The 18814-nt window shown below is 38.8% G+C and overlaps 1 protein-coding gene across 8 annotated transcripts in view; it reads left to right on the top strand.

Annotated features, from left to right (window-relative positions):
- The window catches only part of SYTL5 (synaptotagmin like 5), a 212506-nt gene that overhangs the window by 74924 nt on the left and 118768 nt on the right, over positions 1–18814 (top strand). The window contains exon 1 of one of the 8 annotated variants that reach the window (XM_074323684.2): positions 15828–15924. The exons of the other annotated variants lie outside the window; for them this stretch is intronic. The gene's annotated coding sequence lies outside the window, so the exon portion shown is untranslated. Of the gene's footprint in view, positions 1–15827; positions 15925–18814 lie in introns of those variants that run through there. 8 annotated transcript variants of the gene reach the window in all.

The raw sequence follows: 18814 nt of genomic DNA on the forward strand, positions 1-18814 counted from the left end.
AGCTGAGAAAGAGACACCTAGGAGAAGCTACATCGAGCCAGAACAAATTTTAAACATTGACCTAAGCACCTAACCCTTCAAAAAAGCCTGGATTTGATTGGATTAGTTCTGTGGAGCCATTTATGCCTCAAGGTATTGTTAAAAACAATAGAGTAGTCAGCTAGTAATTAGTAGACTTAACAGTTGAGTGTGGTCAGAAAAAGAGTCTGCTAAAACCAGTGTCATCCCAGTGTGACTGGGGTCATACAGAAGTCTGAACCTCATGAAGAACAGTATCAGAAGCTTCACGATGTGAGGGGGGCTGTAGATTTCACTAAAATAATCCAGCCAGTCACTAAACAATTAGACAAATACTAATAAGCACTTGGTGGTGGGACCAATACCCAGAGTTGCTAGAATATATTATCTAAAATGTCCAGTTTCCAACAAAAAAATCATGAGACATGCAAAGAAATAGGAAAGTATGACTAATACACCAGAACAAGAGCAGGCAACAGAAACTTGTGAGAGCAACTAGATGTGGGATTTAGCAGGCAAAGACCTCAAAGTTACCATTATAAATATGTTTAAAAGACTTAAAGAGGGGCGGGCCAGTTAGCTCAGTAGGTTAGAGCGCAGTGCTCTTAACAACAAGGTTGCTGGTTCGATCCCCACATGGGCCACTGTGAGCTGTGCCCTCCACAACTAGATTGAAACAACTACTTGACTTGGAGCTGATGGGTCCTGGAAAAACACACTTAAATAAATAAAAGTTAAAAAAAACACGGATGATTTAAAAGAAAAAGAAGACTAAAGGAAACCATATTAATTGAGTAAAGGAAGGTATGACAATGTGACATCAAATAGAGAATACCAGTAAAGAAATAGAAATCATAAAATTGAACCAAATGGAAATTCTGGAGTTGAAAATTACAATAACTGAAATGAAAAATTCACTGGAGAGCTGAACAGTAGATTTAAACTGACAGAAGAAAGAATCAGTGAACTTGATGATAGGAAAATTGAGATTTTTCTAGTTTGAGGAGCAGAAAGAAAAAGAATGAAGAAAAATAGAAGTGAAAGGAAGTTTTTCAAGCTGAAAGCAAGCAACCCCAGGCAGCCCCCCCACACACAAACAAAAGTATTAGTAAAGGAGATTGCAATTTTAAAAAAACAGTATAAATGTACATTTATTTCCTTCTCAACTGATTTAAAAATTAATTGTATAATGTGCATATGAGATATAATATAATATGTTTTTCAATAATAACAGAGGGGACGGGTGGAAGCAAACCTGTATTGGGTTAAGAAAGTGACTCCAAATGGTAACTAGAATCTGGAGGAACAAATGAAGAGAGCCATAATTAACAAATAAGAAGGTTAATATAATAAAATCTATATATGTTTGCTCTTCTCTCAGCTTCTTTAAAGACATAAAGTTATGTAAAGCAATAATTATGTTGATGTATTGTTGAGTTTTTAGAATCTATAGATTTAATAAGTATAACAATAATATCACAAAAAGGGGATGAGTTACCTTTACTGATTGTGGCTGAGCTCACACATCTAAGGCCTTAGAAGGGACAGCTAGGCTGACCTGGCTAAGCTCCATGTGGTCTCTCATCCTCCAGCAGGCTAGCTTATGCTTGTTGACATGACAGAAGTAGGTGTTTCAAGTAAGAGTGAAAGAACACAGGCTCTTGAGGACTAGGTCCATTACTAGCCTACCATCACTTCCCTATTTTATTTCCCCAAGTAACTGGTAAGACTGGCTCAGATTCAAGAGATGGGGATATACTAGCTGCAAAGTCACATTTTTAAAAAGAAATGTGGATGCACAGAGTGGATGCAGAGAATGGGGTCATTGTGACCACTTCTACAAACAATAGCTCAGATTTAAGAGGTGGGGATATAGGAGCTGCAAAGTCACATTTTTTAAAAGAAATGTGGATGCACAGAGTGGATGCAGAGAATGGGGTCATTGTGACCACTTCTGCAAACAATCTAACATACAGTATTATAACCATTTATTTTGTACTTCGTGCTCTCTTAAAAACTTTTTGTATTTTATCATTGGTTAATTTAAAAACACACACACATCTATGTTCATCCAGATTTGAGAGATGGATCCAAGTGCTAGGAAGTCTATTAAAGTCCAGATTCTTCATTGCTTGTGGGTGGATACAGTGTCATCTCAAACCCCCTCCTTTCTTGCACTCATGTTCAATCACACCAAGTACTTTGCCACTTTAGAGATTTGCCCATGCCATCTTTCTGGAATATTCTTTCTCTTAACACTTCTCTACCTCATTCCCTATTCTTGTGCCAGTTCTCAGTTTCAATGTCTCTTGCTCAGAGGATATTCCTTGATTACTTCCTTCAAGTTACATCTCCTTATTGTACCTTAAAATAATTGATTTATGTATATTTTTTAATGTAAGTTTGCCCTCTTGGGGACATTTGACAATATCTGGAGATAATTTTTGGTGGCATAACTGGAAGGTGCTATTATCTAGAGGGTAGAGGCCAAAGATATTGCTACAAATGGTACGATAGCAGGAACAGTCCTCCTGCACAACAGCAAAGAATTATCCAGTCTGAACTGTCAGCAGTGCTGAGGTTGATAAACTCTGCTTTAGACCAGGCCTGACAATTTGGGATTACATATTTATTTGAGTATTTGTTTAACATCTGTCTTTCCCACTAGACTGTAGGCTCCATGAAGATGAGATAATGTCTGTTTTGTTTAACATTGACTATCCAGCATGTAACTCAGGGCTTGATATGAGGTTAGCTGCACAATAACCACTTGGTAAATGAAGGAGTGGGCAGCAGGTAAGGAGAAAGGAAGGTATATACCTTTAAAAAGAAGGTATATAAACATTTCTGGGTATAGAAGATGCTGTCACTGTCCTGCCCATATCCCCAACAACCTGTATCAGTTATGTGAATATTGACCTGAGTTTCAAATGTCAGTACCTGAATTTCTTTGTGTAAGGGCTTTTACCAGTCTATTGGTGCCTCCTCTGCCCAATAACAAGATATTTCAGAATGCTGTGCATTGTCTTCCCCTAGCAGGTGTGTTTTCTAGTGTCCCCTAAAGTTTTCCAGTGATATTAAGCTGGTTAATAATGAACACATTGATTGCTTCCTGCCCTTCTCTGTTTAAATTCCTCACTTCCCTACTAGTTTCCTGGGAATACCTCCTGTGGTAGGCTGAATAATGGCCCCCAAAAATAACTAGATCCAAATACCATGTCAAAAGAGAATTTACATATAAGATTAAGGATCTTGTGGTGGGAGATACTTCTGTATTGTCTGATAGAGCCTCAGTGCAAACACACATGTCCGTGGGGAGGCAGAGATACATGTGACTCAGAAGGAGGAAATCTGACCACTGAAGCAAGCTGCTGCACTGCTGGCTATGAAGCTGAAGGAACTATGCACAAGCAAGGAGTGCGCTCTGGGAGCTGGAAAAGGCCAGGAAACAGAGTCTCATCTAGATCCTCCAGTGGGAGCGTGGCCCTACTGGCAGCTTGTTTTCAGCCCAGTGAAGCAGTTTCGGACTTCTTACCTCCGAGCTGTATGAGACTACATAATGTGTTGTTTTAAGCCGCCAAATTTGCAGCAGTTCATTATAGCAGCCATAGGAATCTAATACAGATTTTTGTCTCAGGAAGAGGGTTGCTGCTATAACAGATATTTAAAAATGTGGAAGTGGCTTTGGAATTGGTAAAGGCTATAAGCTAGAATAATTTTGAGGAACATGAAAAAAAATTCTAAATTACTCTGGACAGTTATCAGAAATATGGATGTTAAAAGTGCTGCTGGTGAGAGCTCAAAAGTGAGGAGTACAGCAGAGAAAGCCTATATTAGAGAATGCGTAAATCAGCATAAACAGACTGTTGAGAGAAATATGAATGTCAAAGGCATTGCTGGTGAAGGTTTAGAAGGAAATTCGGAACTTAATGATGGAAATGGTAGGAGAGGGGATTCTTGTTATATAGTGGCAGAAACAAGCTGAATTGTAAGCAATGAAAATTGAGCTGAGGGGCAGCTGGTTAGCTCAGGTGGTTAGAGCATGATGTTAATAACACCACGGTTGCCAGTTTGATCCCCACATGGGCCGCTGTGAGCTGCGCCCTCCTTTAAAAAAAAAAAAAGAAAGAAAGAAAAAGAAAATTTAGCTGAGCAGATTCCCAAGGAAAGCTTTGAAGGCATGTCCTTGTTTCTTCTTGCTATTAATACTAAAATGTTAGAGGAAAGACATAAATTAAGGGAAGAACTATTAAGCAAACAAAAACCAGGACATGAAGATATGAGAAATACTCAGCCTATCCAGATTGCAAAAGAAATTAAAATGAGAGGATTCACTGTCAGGAAAGTGGAGATAAAATCAAGGATGTAGCTAGACATCCGTATGCTAGTACCTCTGAGGGATCAAAAGATCAGAGCGTTCAAACAGAGGACTCTTTGAAGCAACATGGGACGTGAATCATGCATAACCGCAACCATCTTAGCAGAAGCAACAAATAAATAGAGATGCGATTTTCCAGGAAGGATCTGTGAACAAGCCTCTTGTCTAAGGACATGAATCCCCATAACATACCTGGGAGATTACAAGATTTTTGAATATATTAAATCAGAAACAGTGCCATCTTTAACTGAAACGATAGAGGATGAAATTAAAGAAGGTCTTGGATCTCCCAAATGTTGACAAGCACAAAACAGGCTGATAAAACCATTCAGTTGCAAACGTGCTAAATTCAAAATAAAGATGCTTCTGAGGGCAGAGCCTAGAATGTAGAGGGCAGAGATATGGACCCAGGTGAAGTCATGGGACCAGAGGGAGGAGCCTCAAGTCACCACGGCTAATTCCCAGGCCTTGAACCTATCTATGGAGGTTTGCCTGCTTGGATATTGAAATTGCTTGGGTCAGAGACCCCTTTCTTCCTTCTACTCTCTTTTGGAATGGAAATATCTATAACTTATCAGCTATAAATTAACCTAACACAAAACAGAAACACAAAATTAGTGGAGAGGAAAATTAGAGTGATGAAAAACAAGAAGAAACACCTCTTTGTGCTTTGGCTTCACCTAGGACAGCCAAGAAATGACACATCTGGGCTGAAACTGAGCACAAGGCACACTTCTCTCCATCAGCAATGTTCACCTGGTTCAGACAGATGAATCCACTGGGGAGTGTCTCATTGTGACTTCCAAAATGATTAAAATATATTTTTCAAACTGTGCAAAATCAAGACACTCAGACAGATATGAAATGAATATGTGTTAAAAGGTTTATTTACTCAATGAGGGAATGAGAAGATAAAACTGGTTCAAAAGAGAACCCAAAGTTTAGATACGGGAATATTAAGCAAGAATATTTAAATGACTGTGTAAACAGAGGCAAACTGGTGGCATTACATCATGGCTGGGGAACAATTTAATCTCTACTAGACAAGTCACTTTATGTGTTTATCACTAACCTACAACTAACAAAAGGTTGTAAAGGACATTGAATACAAAGTAAGGTTAGAATCAGATAACGGAGTTGTGTCCTAAAGATGGGAAACGTTTTCCATTAAAACACATTTATTTCTACAATGCTAAAGTCAAGCAGAAAATGGCAGAGCTCTCAAAATTACAGTAACCAGGTTCCTGCCATGCACATTGCTAGGCTGAGGCCTGATGAGGGCACAATGGCTGCCAATGACATCCTGAAGTCTAGGATGTCACAAAGGGCTCCCTGACCAATGAGGGGCTAGAGCACAGGGGTCTAAGAGGCAGAGCTGAGTGCTGGTGTCATCAGAGGCCTAGTCCAGCTAGAGAATTAAGAGCTAATCAGAGCTAAACCCAGCAACCATCATGTCACAAAAACAAAACAGTGAGAGCTCCCTTGAGATTCCTGCTGATCTTTTAATACCTGAGCGAGAACTACCTTTGAGCTACGTAGATCGCCTTGTGCAGAACCCCCAGGATCAGCATGTGAATTCATCCACAACTAGTTTTCTTCTGAGAGTGGTCGACTCCCTGACTGACCACATCTTGCAGATGGTGTGCACGGAGGTCAACAATAATCAAAGTATGCTGCTCAACCGTCAAGACGCAGAGAGAGCAGCAAGCAGAAATGGAGCGCCCCAGAGAGCAGCAGGCAGGAATGGAGCGCCCCAGAGAGCAGCAGGCAGGAATGGAGCGCCCCAATGCCACTTTCGGGATTCAGCCTTCACTCTGTCAGATAGGATGCCAGGATCCAGAAGGAAGGGCTGAAGTTTCAGTTCCAGAACCTGGCAAGAGTCATTGGAGCATCCCAAGCTGAAACATCGCACAGCTGAGGAAGCCTGGCTCTATTACCAACTAATGACAATAAAGGATTGAAATCCATTGCTATACATCTGGCTCCTCCATTTCATTTTTATTTCAAAGTGTCTGTGAGACATCCAGGAGGAGATAGGGAGAATAGGAGGGTAGAAGGGGGTGGTCAGTGTGGGGTGCTGGAATCAGGGATTTCAGGGAGCAGTTTCTAGTGGTGACAAGGCAGGGAGTGGCCCTGGTGGCAGGAGCTGGCCAAGCTTGGGGGGAAGAAAAGACTTCCTCGCTTGTTCTGAGCAAGTCAAGGCCTGTGAGGCCAGGAGGTTGGCGGATCGGGGGGCTCCCCGAATGATGGTGGTAACTGGGATGGGGCTGAAGACCATGACTGAGGGGCCAGACGCTTTATTCACGAAGAGGAACGTCTGAAAGTAGGAGGTGATGGCAACGGGGATGGGTGGAGAGGGTGGCATAGCAGTTGGCATGAATTTACTGGGTAGCAGCTTTACATGAAGATTGAGGAGTGACGGGGAAACCATAAAACAACATACTTAAAAGGAATTATGGTCAGATTTTATTTATTCCCTGCCTCATTTCAAAAAACGACTTGAGACCGGGATTATTAGCTAGTGTTGTAAGTGCCATTTAGAATATGTTGTTTATCCTGTTTTGTGGACACTGGTAAATTAAGTAGTAAGATATAAAAGCTCCTATCTGGTCTAAGACATGTAATTCAAGCAGCTCTAATGATTACTAAATAATACATTATAAACACAACTATAAATCTCATTCTCAAATGAAACAGCTATCTTTTCTTACCATATATTTAATAGAGTAACAGAGAGAGTTATCTGTGGCTACGTTTTAGGACGTGCAAGTACATTCTGTATAAATTCTGTCCCAAGTGATGGACTCAAAAGCACATACAATTCTTATAAACACTTTCAAGTGTTGTGTTAAAAGAAAGAGTCATGTTAAGTGTTGTAGAAAACTAACCCCTCTCCTATGAGTGTCAACATTTGACATTTATTTCTCCTGTGGATCATATGCTCGAAGGTCACCCTCCTGCCTCCTGGCCTGTCCTGCAGGGCTGGTCAGAGGCTGCCTGGCTGACTTCAGCAATGGGACCAGATGACCTGGGTTGGCCGTCCCCATTCACCACTTTCTGGCCATGGGATCCTGGACATTCATTGGTTTCCTCTGAGCAGCACTTCTGTCGCGTGTAACACGGGGTAATGAGAGCCCCTCCACCTTTGGGTTTTCCCAGAGATGAAGTCAGTGTGTGTCAGTAACTGCTGCATAACAGTGCCCGGCAGAGAGCAGGCCCTTATAAAGAGCTTGTGTGTCTCCCTCCGTGTAGGCCAGATGCTCAGGCGAGCTCCCCAAGGTGCCGCTGGGCCTGGTTCTCACGTGACTGCTGGAGGCTTGGGCCACTGGCTGGAAACCGCGGCCTGCTGGGCCTCATGGGCAGAGAAGAGTGCCACGCAGAGGGAGAGGGCAGGTACATCCGGGAACCAGACAGTCCTCACTTTGGTTTTCTGTCTGCGCCCCTCTGCCTGGGGACTCAGCCTCTCTCCACCTCCGTCCACCATCTATGAAAGCTGCTGGAGCTGGCTTAGCCCTCACCCACTTCATAGGAGTGTCCCAAGAATCAGTGTCGGGGTTGTGCCTGGAGCTCCTTGGAATATGCGCTTGTATAAATCCAAGAAACCCTTCTTGACACATAATGCCCATTAAGCCAGATATTTATAGCCCTTTGTGAAGGTGTCCGCCCACAAGTTTTTTCAGGTTCCATGCACTTTATTTCAGTAATACAGTGATAATCATGTGAGGGGGGTTCAGGGAGCTGCCTGACACAGGCCTCTTTAGCAGCTTTTCTCTCTGCCAGCATCTTCTGCCTCTGTTTGGCCCATCACTTTCTGGCAGAATAATGTGCCTCCAGGTCATGATATTGGTCCTGGTAGGCCTTGTCCTTCCGGGGAACTGCTCTTCTAGCTCCTTGGTGATTTGTTACAGAGAGCCAGGAAACCCTCCTAGCCTTAGCCAGGTTCAACTCTTACTCTTCTCTTCATTTGAGTTGACCAACAGGCCTTTCCCCAGCATCTGCAGGTGGAGATTCACCAAGTTCACGTTACCCATGATGTCATTTACTTAGGGCACATTACCTTCCATGGCTATAAAAGGAGATTGGACTAACTTATTCCAAACATCAACCTGAGGTGTACAATTACTATTCTATGACCTTTTCCAAAGGAAAGTTCTCTATCGAAAGTGGGTAAGTCGGGTGCAGGGGACTGTGATTATTTTCAGGGTATCCATTTTACAACTGAGGCCCAGACATGGTATTCAGCTTTCCCAAGTTCACATCGGGAGGAGGGCCAGGCTCTCCTACATGCTATCAAGGCTCTTTCCTATATGCTGAGAAATGGTCCTTGAGATGGAAAGTGTTTCACGTTCTCCTCTTTGAAAAAGAACTTAGCATTCTTCAATACAAATCTTAGGGTTCTTGGATTTCTAGGAAAGTACTCTGAATAACTCTTTCTCATGAACTTTCACTTGTGTTTTATTTGGGAACTCCTGATAGGTTAGAAGAAAAGGATTGATTTCAAATGATAGGTCTTTGTACTTTGCAAACCTAGGTGTTGTTCTGCTGTACATCATGTTAAACCATGTCATGAACACTTCTGCTTCTCAGTTAACTTGTTCTGGTAATTCTGACTCAGTCCACTGACATGGTCTTAACAGTAATTATGTGATGACATCAGTACCTTGTGCCCAAGAGCCTGTTCGTTGAAGTATCTGTCCTTTTCCTGGCAGTTCTTAGACAGTTCTTTGTTGAAAACAAGACCTCTCTCCTATAGCTTATTGTACAGCCTCGTGGGAACCATCAGAGTTAAGCAAACTGGAGGAGACAGACACTTACAATGACTTTGATTAACTTATTAGTAATATTTTTCACAAGTGAACATTTTTCTGGGGGGACATAACAAAAATAATGCAAATGAAGGTGAAATTACTTTTGTTCCGTGGTATGCAAAGGAAGATAAAGCCAATTCCAAAAGAATGAGTTTTGGACAAAAGGTCTGTGAACATAATGATTAAGGCTATTTTAGCAAAAGTCTAAAGTAGGTCCTGAACATCTATATTTTTTATTTATGTATTTATTTATTTTAATTACATTTTTTTGGGGTGACCATGATTAGTAAAATTACATAGATTTCAGGTGTACAATTCTGTAATACATTATCTATATATCACATTCTGTGTTCACCACCCAGAGTCAGTTCTCCTTCAATCACCATATATTTGACCCCATTTACCCTCTTCTACTATACTCTCTCCCCCCTTACCTTCTGGTAACCACTAAACTATTGTCTGTGTCTATGAGTTTTTGTTTCTTTATTTGTTTATCTTGTTCCTTTGTTGCTTTCAGTTTTATATCCCACATATCGGTGAAATCATATAGTTGTTAAAATTTTCTGTCTGACATATGTCACTTAGCATAATAATCTCAAGATCCATCCATGTTGTCGCAAATGGTAGTATTTCATATTTCCTTATGGCAGAGTAGTATTGCATTGTGTATATATACCACAACTTCTTTATCCAATCAAAGGACACCTTGATTGTTGACATGTTTTGGCCTGAACATCTGTATTTTAATAAAGTTCTAGTGGTAAAAAAAATCTGTATTTTAATAAAGCTCTAGTGGTGAAAGCACAAGCCTAGTAGATGTTCGATGGAAATTAAAATAGTAAAATTGCAATTAAACGTTTAAAAATAACAACTGAAGTTATACCTGATAACATTATCAGTGTTGTTGCCTAATAGCATCATGGAAAGTACCACCAGGACTCTGGTAAATAGCATATAGTGGACACTGAGAAAGCTGATATATCTCCAGGAACTTCTATACATGATACAATTTCTGAAATATTAATGTTAATATTTTCCCTATTGAAATTTAACCTAGGGAAGGCTGATTACCTCTTTCAATATTTTTTTCTGTAAAACTCATAGGTAGTAGTATATCAAATAAATCTATTAATTTTATCACCTCTCTTTTTGGAATGTGACAGAATCTTTGTGACTTCCAGGGTTTTAGTCTTCATTTAGGATTCATTTTCTGGAAGGCAAAAATAAAATTGCCTGGACATTTGAGCACTTAAGATTATGGGTAGGATTGTGGAAGCTATTACTCAAAGTGGCAATACAATAAATAAACATTCAAAAGCAATATAATTTTTGTGTGTGTGGTGTTTTTTTTTTTGCTTTAAAGAGAGTAATCATAAAGTTAGAACAAAGTATGGAAATTTATTCTGCGGAGCTATAAAATCATTGCTTTTTTTGGGCAGAGTAGAAAAAATGTATCCCAGAGAAACTGATTTCAAACTTCTGACCTCTAGAACTGTAGGCAAATAAACCTATGTTTGTCTTTTTTAAAAGCTACCAAGACTGGTAATTTGTTGGAGCAGTCATAGGAAACTAATACAGCTGAGGAGTGACCTTTTACAATCTCCTATTAAGGACAGACCCATACTCTATCAAAAGTTGGTGTTTTTTATTGAGAGCAAATCATTCTTGAATAGACTTTAATATAATATTTGATACTAAAGTAGCCATAAATTCTTTTTGAAAACCTTATGAATAAACTCATGAAAACTGAGTAGATTTGGAAAAAAAAATTAACACACATTTGTGTTCCTTTTCAAATTCTGTTTCTGTGAACCTTTTACAGTTTTCTATACATGTTCGGTTTTGCATTTCAGCCTCCTCTTTCCTATTCTGGCACAAAAAGCCATTTTATTTTAGAAACATTCTCTTTTTTCCCTTCATCCTAAGACCCCCTATTAGAGTTTCATTCATGTATATTAATTACAACTTTTAAACAAAGTCACTTATTTTTTGCAGAGAAGACTAGGATTCACAACTGTGTACTGTGTGAATTTATCAGACCAGCTCATGCATACATCTAGCCCAGCTTTATGCAGCTACACATATTCCTTATACAGTGTCTCACTGTGGCAGAAATGAGCCTGTTCATTGACAGACCTAAAGATGTAGCTTCTTTGTAGCATGTGCAAATAAGAAGCAGAAGTATATAAATTAAAATTATGCTTAATCATCAGTGTTTCAGTGTTTAATAAATGATCAAAGCCATCCATTATTTAACTTATTGTAATTTCATCCCAGATTTTCAGTTATCTAATGATTTTGGAAATGCTCCTAAGCTGACATACTATAACATTATTACTATAGAAATTCAAGTGTGGCAGAAACATAATTCAATTTGGTTAAACAAATTTATGTTTTTCGAATCTTAATGTTTTAGTGGAAGTAATTCTAGTTTATTTGATCAGTAAAACCATATAAGTTTAGAAAAAAATATACCCAGGTAGCATGAAAATGCTTGTATTATACTTAATACTGATAAGTCAAAGAATACATAGTTGTTTTCACAAAAACCAAACTAGTAAGCTAGACGTGTTTGCCAAACATCTACCTAAATTATATGAATTTGAGTTTTTAAAATGGTTGTGAGTCAATTTCTGGGAGAATATATATTATTTAAATTTAGCTCATTTTAAGTATTGTAGTTTAATTTTATAAGAATATTCCATGTATATAATCAATTATTTGTTAGATATGCCAATTAGAACAGAGCTCCTTTAAATTCAGAGATTTTTATGATCTAATAATATCACCCAAAGGTAGGAAAACATTACACACTCATATAATTAGAGGTGAAGGCATTTCTGAATTACAGACACAGACATATAAGCAGAGAGAAATAGAGCTTATAGCTTCAATTCTGTAACTATGCCATAAGTTAAGAATAAACACAGAAACAGAGAAACTTGCCAGTGCAGGTATCAAAATGTCCTTCGATAGATGAATGGATAAAGAAGTTGTGGTATATATACACAATGGAATACTATTCGGCAGTAAGAAAAGATGATATAGGAACATTTGTGACAACATGGATGGATCTTGAGAGAGTAATGCTGAGCGAAACAAGTCAGACAGAAAAAGCAGAGAACCATGTGATTTCACTGATATGTGGTATATAAACCAAAAACAACAAAAGAACAAGACAAACAAATGAGAAACAGAAACTCATAGACACAGACAATAGTTTAGTGGTTGCCAGAGGGTAACGGGGGTGGGGTGGGGGGTGGGAGATGAGGGTAAGGGGGATCGAATATATGGTGATGGAAGGAGAACTGACTCTGGGTGATGAACACACAATGGGATTTATAGATGATGTAATACAGAATTGTACACCTGAAATCTATGTAATTTTACTAACAATTGTCACCCCAATAAATTTAATAAAATAAAATTAAAAAAAAAATGCTGTTTTTCACCCATTGGGTGTGAAATTCTTAATTGATTTGAGCTCAAAAACAAACCAGAAAATAAAAAGACCGATAAACCAGACTTTCTGTTCTCTTATCCATTCAAATTTAGATATCTATAAACCATGAGTCTATTTAGAGAGAACTCTAAATGGTCCAACTCTAAAACCAAATTCCCATTCATTTCTGTCAACAATGAGAAATAACTTATGGGCTGCAATGTATCCAAAATAAAACAAGGACTAAGTTAGGAGATCAGAAAATTAAAACTAGAGGAACAGAGTTAACATCATTGTATTGGTGCTTTGGATTCCCCTGGACCACCAAGAAAAGACATGCCTGGGCTTAAACTCTGCACAAGTTATACTTCTTTGTCATTGAAATTTACCTGGCTCCGGTAGGTTAATGTATTGGATATTTTGGTTGGACCTCTAAGATGATTAAAAGATAATTTTCAGAACAAGATAAAATCATGACATTCATACAGATATGAAATGAGCACATCTTTAAAGATTTTGCTTAACTCATGAGAGAACCAGCAGATGTTACAGCTATTTAAAAAGAGAATGCAAAGAACTGACACAAGACTATTGTTTAGTAGTATTAAAATGTGCCCAGAGGTCAGAGCCAGAGGCCCTAGGATGGAGGCTCGGTCCCACAAGGTTGATCCACAGGACAAGGACCCAGCTTCCAGCCGTTATTTTCAGGCCTTAAAATCTAATGGATGGCACTTGCTGGTTGGATTTCAAGATTCCTTAGTGCTGATGACTCTTCTCTCCTTGTTCTCTCTTATGGAATCAGAATATCCATAACTATTATCCCATGCCTGACCCACCATTGTATTTTGAGAGTAAATAACTTGTTGTCCAGTTTCAGAAGTCCATAAATGGAGAGTAATTTTGCCCCAGGATGGATCATTCTCAGAATCTCACCCAGACCTAATTTAGATGATGAGATTTTAGACTTTGAGTTGGTACTGAAGGGGGTTCAGACTTTTGAGGTTGATGGCGTGGTGTTAATGTATTTTGTATGTGGGATGGACAGGAATCTCTAGGGGCTCCAGGGTACACTGTGGTAGGCTGGGTAATGGCCTGCAAATATATCTAGGTTCTAATTCATAAACCTGTGAATGTTACTATATATGGCGAAAGAGACTTTGCAAATATGATTAAGGGAAGGAATTTGAGATGGGGAGAATATCCTGGATTATATGGGTGGGCCCTAAATGCAACTCCAAGTGCCTTTATAAGAGGAAGGTGGAGAGAGATTTGACACAGAAGAAGCTACTGTGACCACTGAAGCAAGATGCTGTGCTATTACTGGCTTTGAAGATGGTGGAAGGGGCTGCAAAGAATATAAGGAATACATTTCTAGGAGCTGGAAAAGGCAAGGAAGCAGATTCTTCCCTAGAACCTTTGGAGGTAATGTGGCCCTGTGAACACCTAGAAATTAGGCCAGTGAAAGTGATTTCAACTTGTGACCTCAGAACTGTAAAACAATCAATGTGTATTGTTTTAAGCCACCAAGATTGTGTAATTTACAGAAGCCATAGGAGACTAATACACCTCCCAAATAAACTACTTCTGCTCAAATCCATGTCTTAGTATCTACTTCTAAGGGAACCCGAACTAAGATGCTAGGAGAGGATAAAGGATATAGTAGCCAGCTAATTTATCCCATGTGCCCTGAAATTGTTCCCCACCATCTTCCTGTCACATGATGCATATGATTATGTTTTGAGATGGTGAAAATTGTACCCAACTGTGTAAAACTGGAAGAGCAAATAGATTTCTTATGACACTTAAATTTGATAAAAAATGAATCCCCTTGGGGACTTCCACTCTGACTATGATAGAGTAACTGTTACTAGACTAGCCCTTCTGCCATAAATGACCATAAAACTGGACAAAATATATGAGCTGGCTGGGAGCATTGTACAACAGGCAGCACCATACAGTGATTCCAGAGAGAAAGGAAACCCACTAAGGTGGCTCAACCACCACTCCAGTTCTCTGCCTGGAGAAAAACATCCCAGTGGTGCTGTGAGCTGGATTCCAGGCAGAGTACAGTGGTACTGCTCGGCTGAGGAAACAGAAATGAGTTCAGTAGACATGAAGAAGCTGGAATTTGCAAAACAGGGCATCAGAGAAAGAGGAAACTATATAAAGGAAGATCTTCCAAAGTCCATTTAGAGGTTTTCCAAGAGTCTTTGGCTGAGGACTGGGCTGCATGTTCACAGGACGAGACTACCTGAGACTGACCAGAGGGTACAAGGTTGACAGAGGAACAGAGATACTTCCAGTTGACCCACGTTGGAGATGCAGACAACAAGAGTGAAAAGATGTTGATAATACCTCATGAATAGCCTGGGCATTCAGCTGAGACACCAGAAGCCTTAGGAGTAAAGCCCATGCCCTAAAGTAAGACCTATAATAGATCCACCCTTGAAAATTCTAAAACCCAACCCTTACAAGCTCTGAAGAGGAGATAGAATTTGATGACTTATTCCTCATAATTAATTTTGAGGAATCAGTCATCAAATTCTATCTTAGGAAAGACCTTGGGTTTTCTGCATACCGTGTTTCCCCGAAAATAAGACCTAGCCAGACAATCGGCTCTAATGCGTCTTTTGGAGCAAAAATTAATATAAGACCCAGTCTTATTTTACTATAATATAAGACCCGGTCTTATGTAATATAAGACCGGGTCTTATATTAATTTTTGCTCCAAAAGACACATTAGAGCCGATTGTCTGGCTAGGTCTTATTTTCAGGGAAACACGGTACCTAACAAGTTTTGGAAATTATGGGAAATGATATAGGTAAAGCACTTAGAATAGTATCTGGCACATATGTGTTAGTTATCATTAAATATATATTTTTCTCAGATCCTTTAAGAATAGATTTCAGGAATAGAATATTAAAAGAATGAATCATCTTTACAACATTGATTTAAAAAGTATCTCATGTCAAAAATTCTCCTAAATGTGCTTTAGAGGATGAAATAGCTATTACCTTTCCCCTGATGATCAACAGAAGCATTCCTTTTTGAAAATGCAGACACTGCCTGCTTCTTCGAAAAGCTGTCCACCACAGATAAACATTACTCTGTGCCATTGGGTGTGTTCAATGTGTAAATAGATTGTGGGAACACGAGAGACTGGTTTTTCAAGTTCTTGCTCCTAGCACTCCATGAGGGTCAAGTAGTCCAGCATTGTACAGTTTGTGTGTCTGACAGAAAAGTGAGCCTCCAAAAGTGATCCAACCGTCAGATTGAGGTAAGAATAATGTGTTTGGGGAGTTCAGTATAGCATCTGCTTTCTTGATTTTTGTATTTTTGTGTTTCTTGAGGGGTGGGGTTTGCTTGTCAGGAAATAATTCCTTCTACCATTTGATACGGGGTTTTATAATAAAAGGAGAAAGAAGAATATATACAAAGGGGACATTTTGGCCGTTGGCCTGCTGGATAAGTTTGATGGCTTGAGGAGGGAAATATACATATCTTCTTGTTATTAGCACTTAATTTAATCTACAAATTGAAATACTGCACTATATCCCACTGAACAATGAGTGTCTCCAGGAACAAGTATATATCCTGGTGACATAAAGAAATCAAGTTCACAGTAGCAGTACTGTGTCACTTTACCAAATCCTCTCACACCTCTGTGTATAAAATAGGAGTCCTTTTGCTCTAAATTTCTTTTATTTCTTAGAAAACTCAGATGTTTTATTTAGCTTTGTTGAATTAATTTTTGCATTCAGTCAGTCCTATTCTTGATATGGTTAAATATCCAGTATGGATATATATTTAGTAGAAGGAATTACTAACATCTGAAAACTCTGGAATAATTTCAACATGAATGTGATGTTTTTAATACCATGAGGAAATGAGATATTGACTATGAATATGCATATACACTAGAAAGATGCATCAAGTTTTTAAAATTTTCTCTTTAATATAGATTGTTTTAATTAGCAATGCCATCTTCCTCATTGAAGTAAAAAATGCTTTTGCAACATAATATATCAAAGTATATACTTGGAGTCAAAAGGTGTATCTATTTAAAGCATTCAAAATCATAACTAGAAAATACTACATATAGATGATAATGTTATTTTAAAATGCTACTTAAATTTAGCCTCCTTAAAATGTCTCGTAAGCATGGGAATTGAGTGTTTAATTGCACTTTATAGTAAGTTGTTTACGTGTTGTTTAGACACCAGCTTAAACATAAGACTTATAATTTACACCCCAGTGACTTAAGTGCATGAAGACATTCAGTTGGATTCTGGTGAAATCCTTAAAAAATATATCCCTATGAGACGTGTACCTGTGCTGTTCTTGGCTGGCAATGGGTGGCCACAGTGGTTACAGGGCGGCCTGGCCAACTGGCAGCAGACCTGGCACATGGCCACCACGGTCGTAGCTTTCTACAACAACCTAAACTGCTGGAGCTCACGCTGCTCATCTGCACGCCGAGCGCCATCCTGGCCAGGGTGCTGTCAGACTAGATGGCCAGCATGCTCATGGCCATCTTGGCCTTCTGCACTGCAGGGAAAGGATGACCTGAAAACAGAAATTCTGGAATATACACGTGTGGTCAGATGTACTGGCCTTTTATACAGCTGACCAACTTTATTTAGCCCTTTTCCTATTCACTGGAGAATAGCTTACACTGGACACTATGGTTTTCTGTGGGCCACCTTTCTTTGCTATATTCACAACAGAGTGGCGATGGCACATTAAAGTCAGCAAGGACACCAACACAATGGGCAGGCCCCCTGAGAAATAAGATGTCAAGGACTCCCTGCAAATGACATATTTTCCCCCTTAAATATGGTGGGTTATTTGCCGAGAAAGTACTCTACTTAACCATTTATGTGCTCCGGTTGGAAGAATTACTATTCTGTAGACCCACTTGTTTCTTAATTATCAATAAGTACTTTAAATTTTATCCAAACCTTTTTTTTTCCCCATTTTAGGCTGAAAGTATTACTTCTCTAGTATTTTCACTTCTTTAGTACTTTGGTTAATACCAATAACAGTGCCCAAATGAGCTTCACTACATTACTTTTATGATGAAAGAATACTATTTACATTTTGTATAATAGTAATTGGGAAATCACCTTGTTTATACTGTCAAGGGGAAAACTTATTCATAAAAGTATGATAGTATTTATTAAATAATGTATTACTCTCTACTGTAGACCGTATATTGCATGTATTCTCTGAATTTTTGCAAATAATACACTTTCAATGTTAAGAAATAGATCCCTACATCCCTGAGTGTGTATGTGTATGTGTGACATTCCTGTGTACACACATGCACACATACACACACATACACATATATTTACATATGAGCAACTAATAACCGAGAAAAAGATCAGGGAAAAGGTGAGAAAAATATCTTTTTTTGTTGTCAAATCTATGTATTTATTATCTATGTATTTATAATTTTCTGAAATTCTCTGTCTGCCAGCCTAAATTTGGGAAAGAGATGTGTTGTCAGTTTCTTCAGGTTTGTAAAGTCTTCTAATAGGTTTAGGGAATTAAATAATAAAGTAATTTCTGCCTCTTTGTGTCCCAGAGGCATATTCAGTATTTTTGTAAGGGCTACTTTCTTATTTAGGATGTTAAGGAAATGCAACTTTAATATGTGAAATGAGCAGTTTGTTTTACCTAAGCTCTATTATACAATGGCATGTGTTATGACTATTTTGCCAGCATATTTAAACACTTAGCTAATCATCTTTAATACTTTCTATATGGAATTTACTTGTAGCTATGTTTTTGTACATCCCATATGTTGCTTGTGTATGTGCTATCGCTCAGACATTGACCCACCCACACACATTCACACATTTTGAATGATTGCACAAGATTCTTTAACTTCTCTCCAAGTTGGTTACATTCTTGGCTCTTTCTGTGGGTAGTATCGTCATTTCCTTTGACCTCTCTTCCCTTACCATGTTTTCTCTACATCTTCCATCATTCCTAGCCCACGGACTTCTAATTCTACTGAAGATAATGGTAATAAAGCAGATGGTCCGATTGCTTCCATCTCTTGTGTAGTTGGCTATTATAGTGGCGACCTTAAGTTCTGGAAGTCAGGCAGAATTCTTAGAGGTACAAAATCTGATAAATATATATTGTACTACCATGTT

This window comes from Rhinolophus sinicus, chromosome 18, assembly GCF_057876585.1.
Source record: "Rhinolophus sinicus isolate RSI-liver-muscle chromosome 18, RSI-T2T, whole genome shotgun sequence".
Lineage (NCBI taxonomy): Eukaryota > Metazoa > Chordata > Mammalia > Chiroptera > Rhinolophidae > Rhinolophus > Rhinolophus sinicus.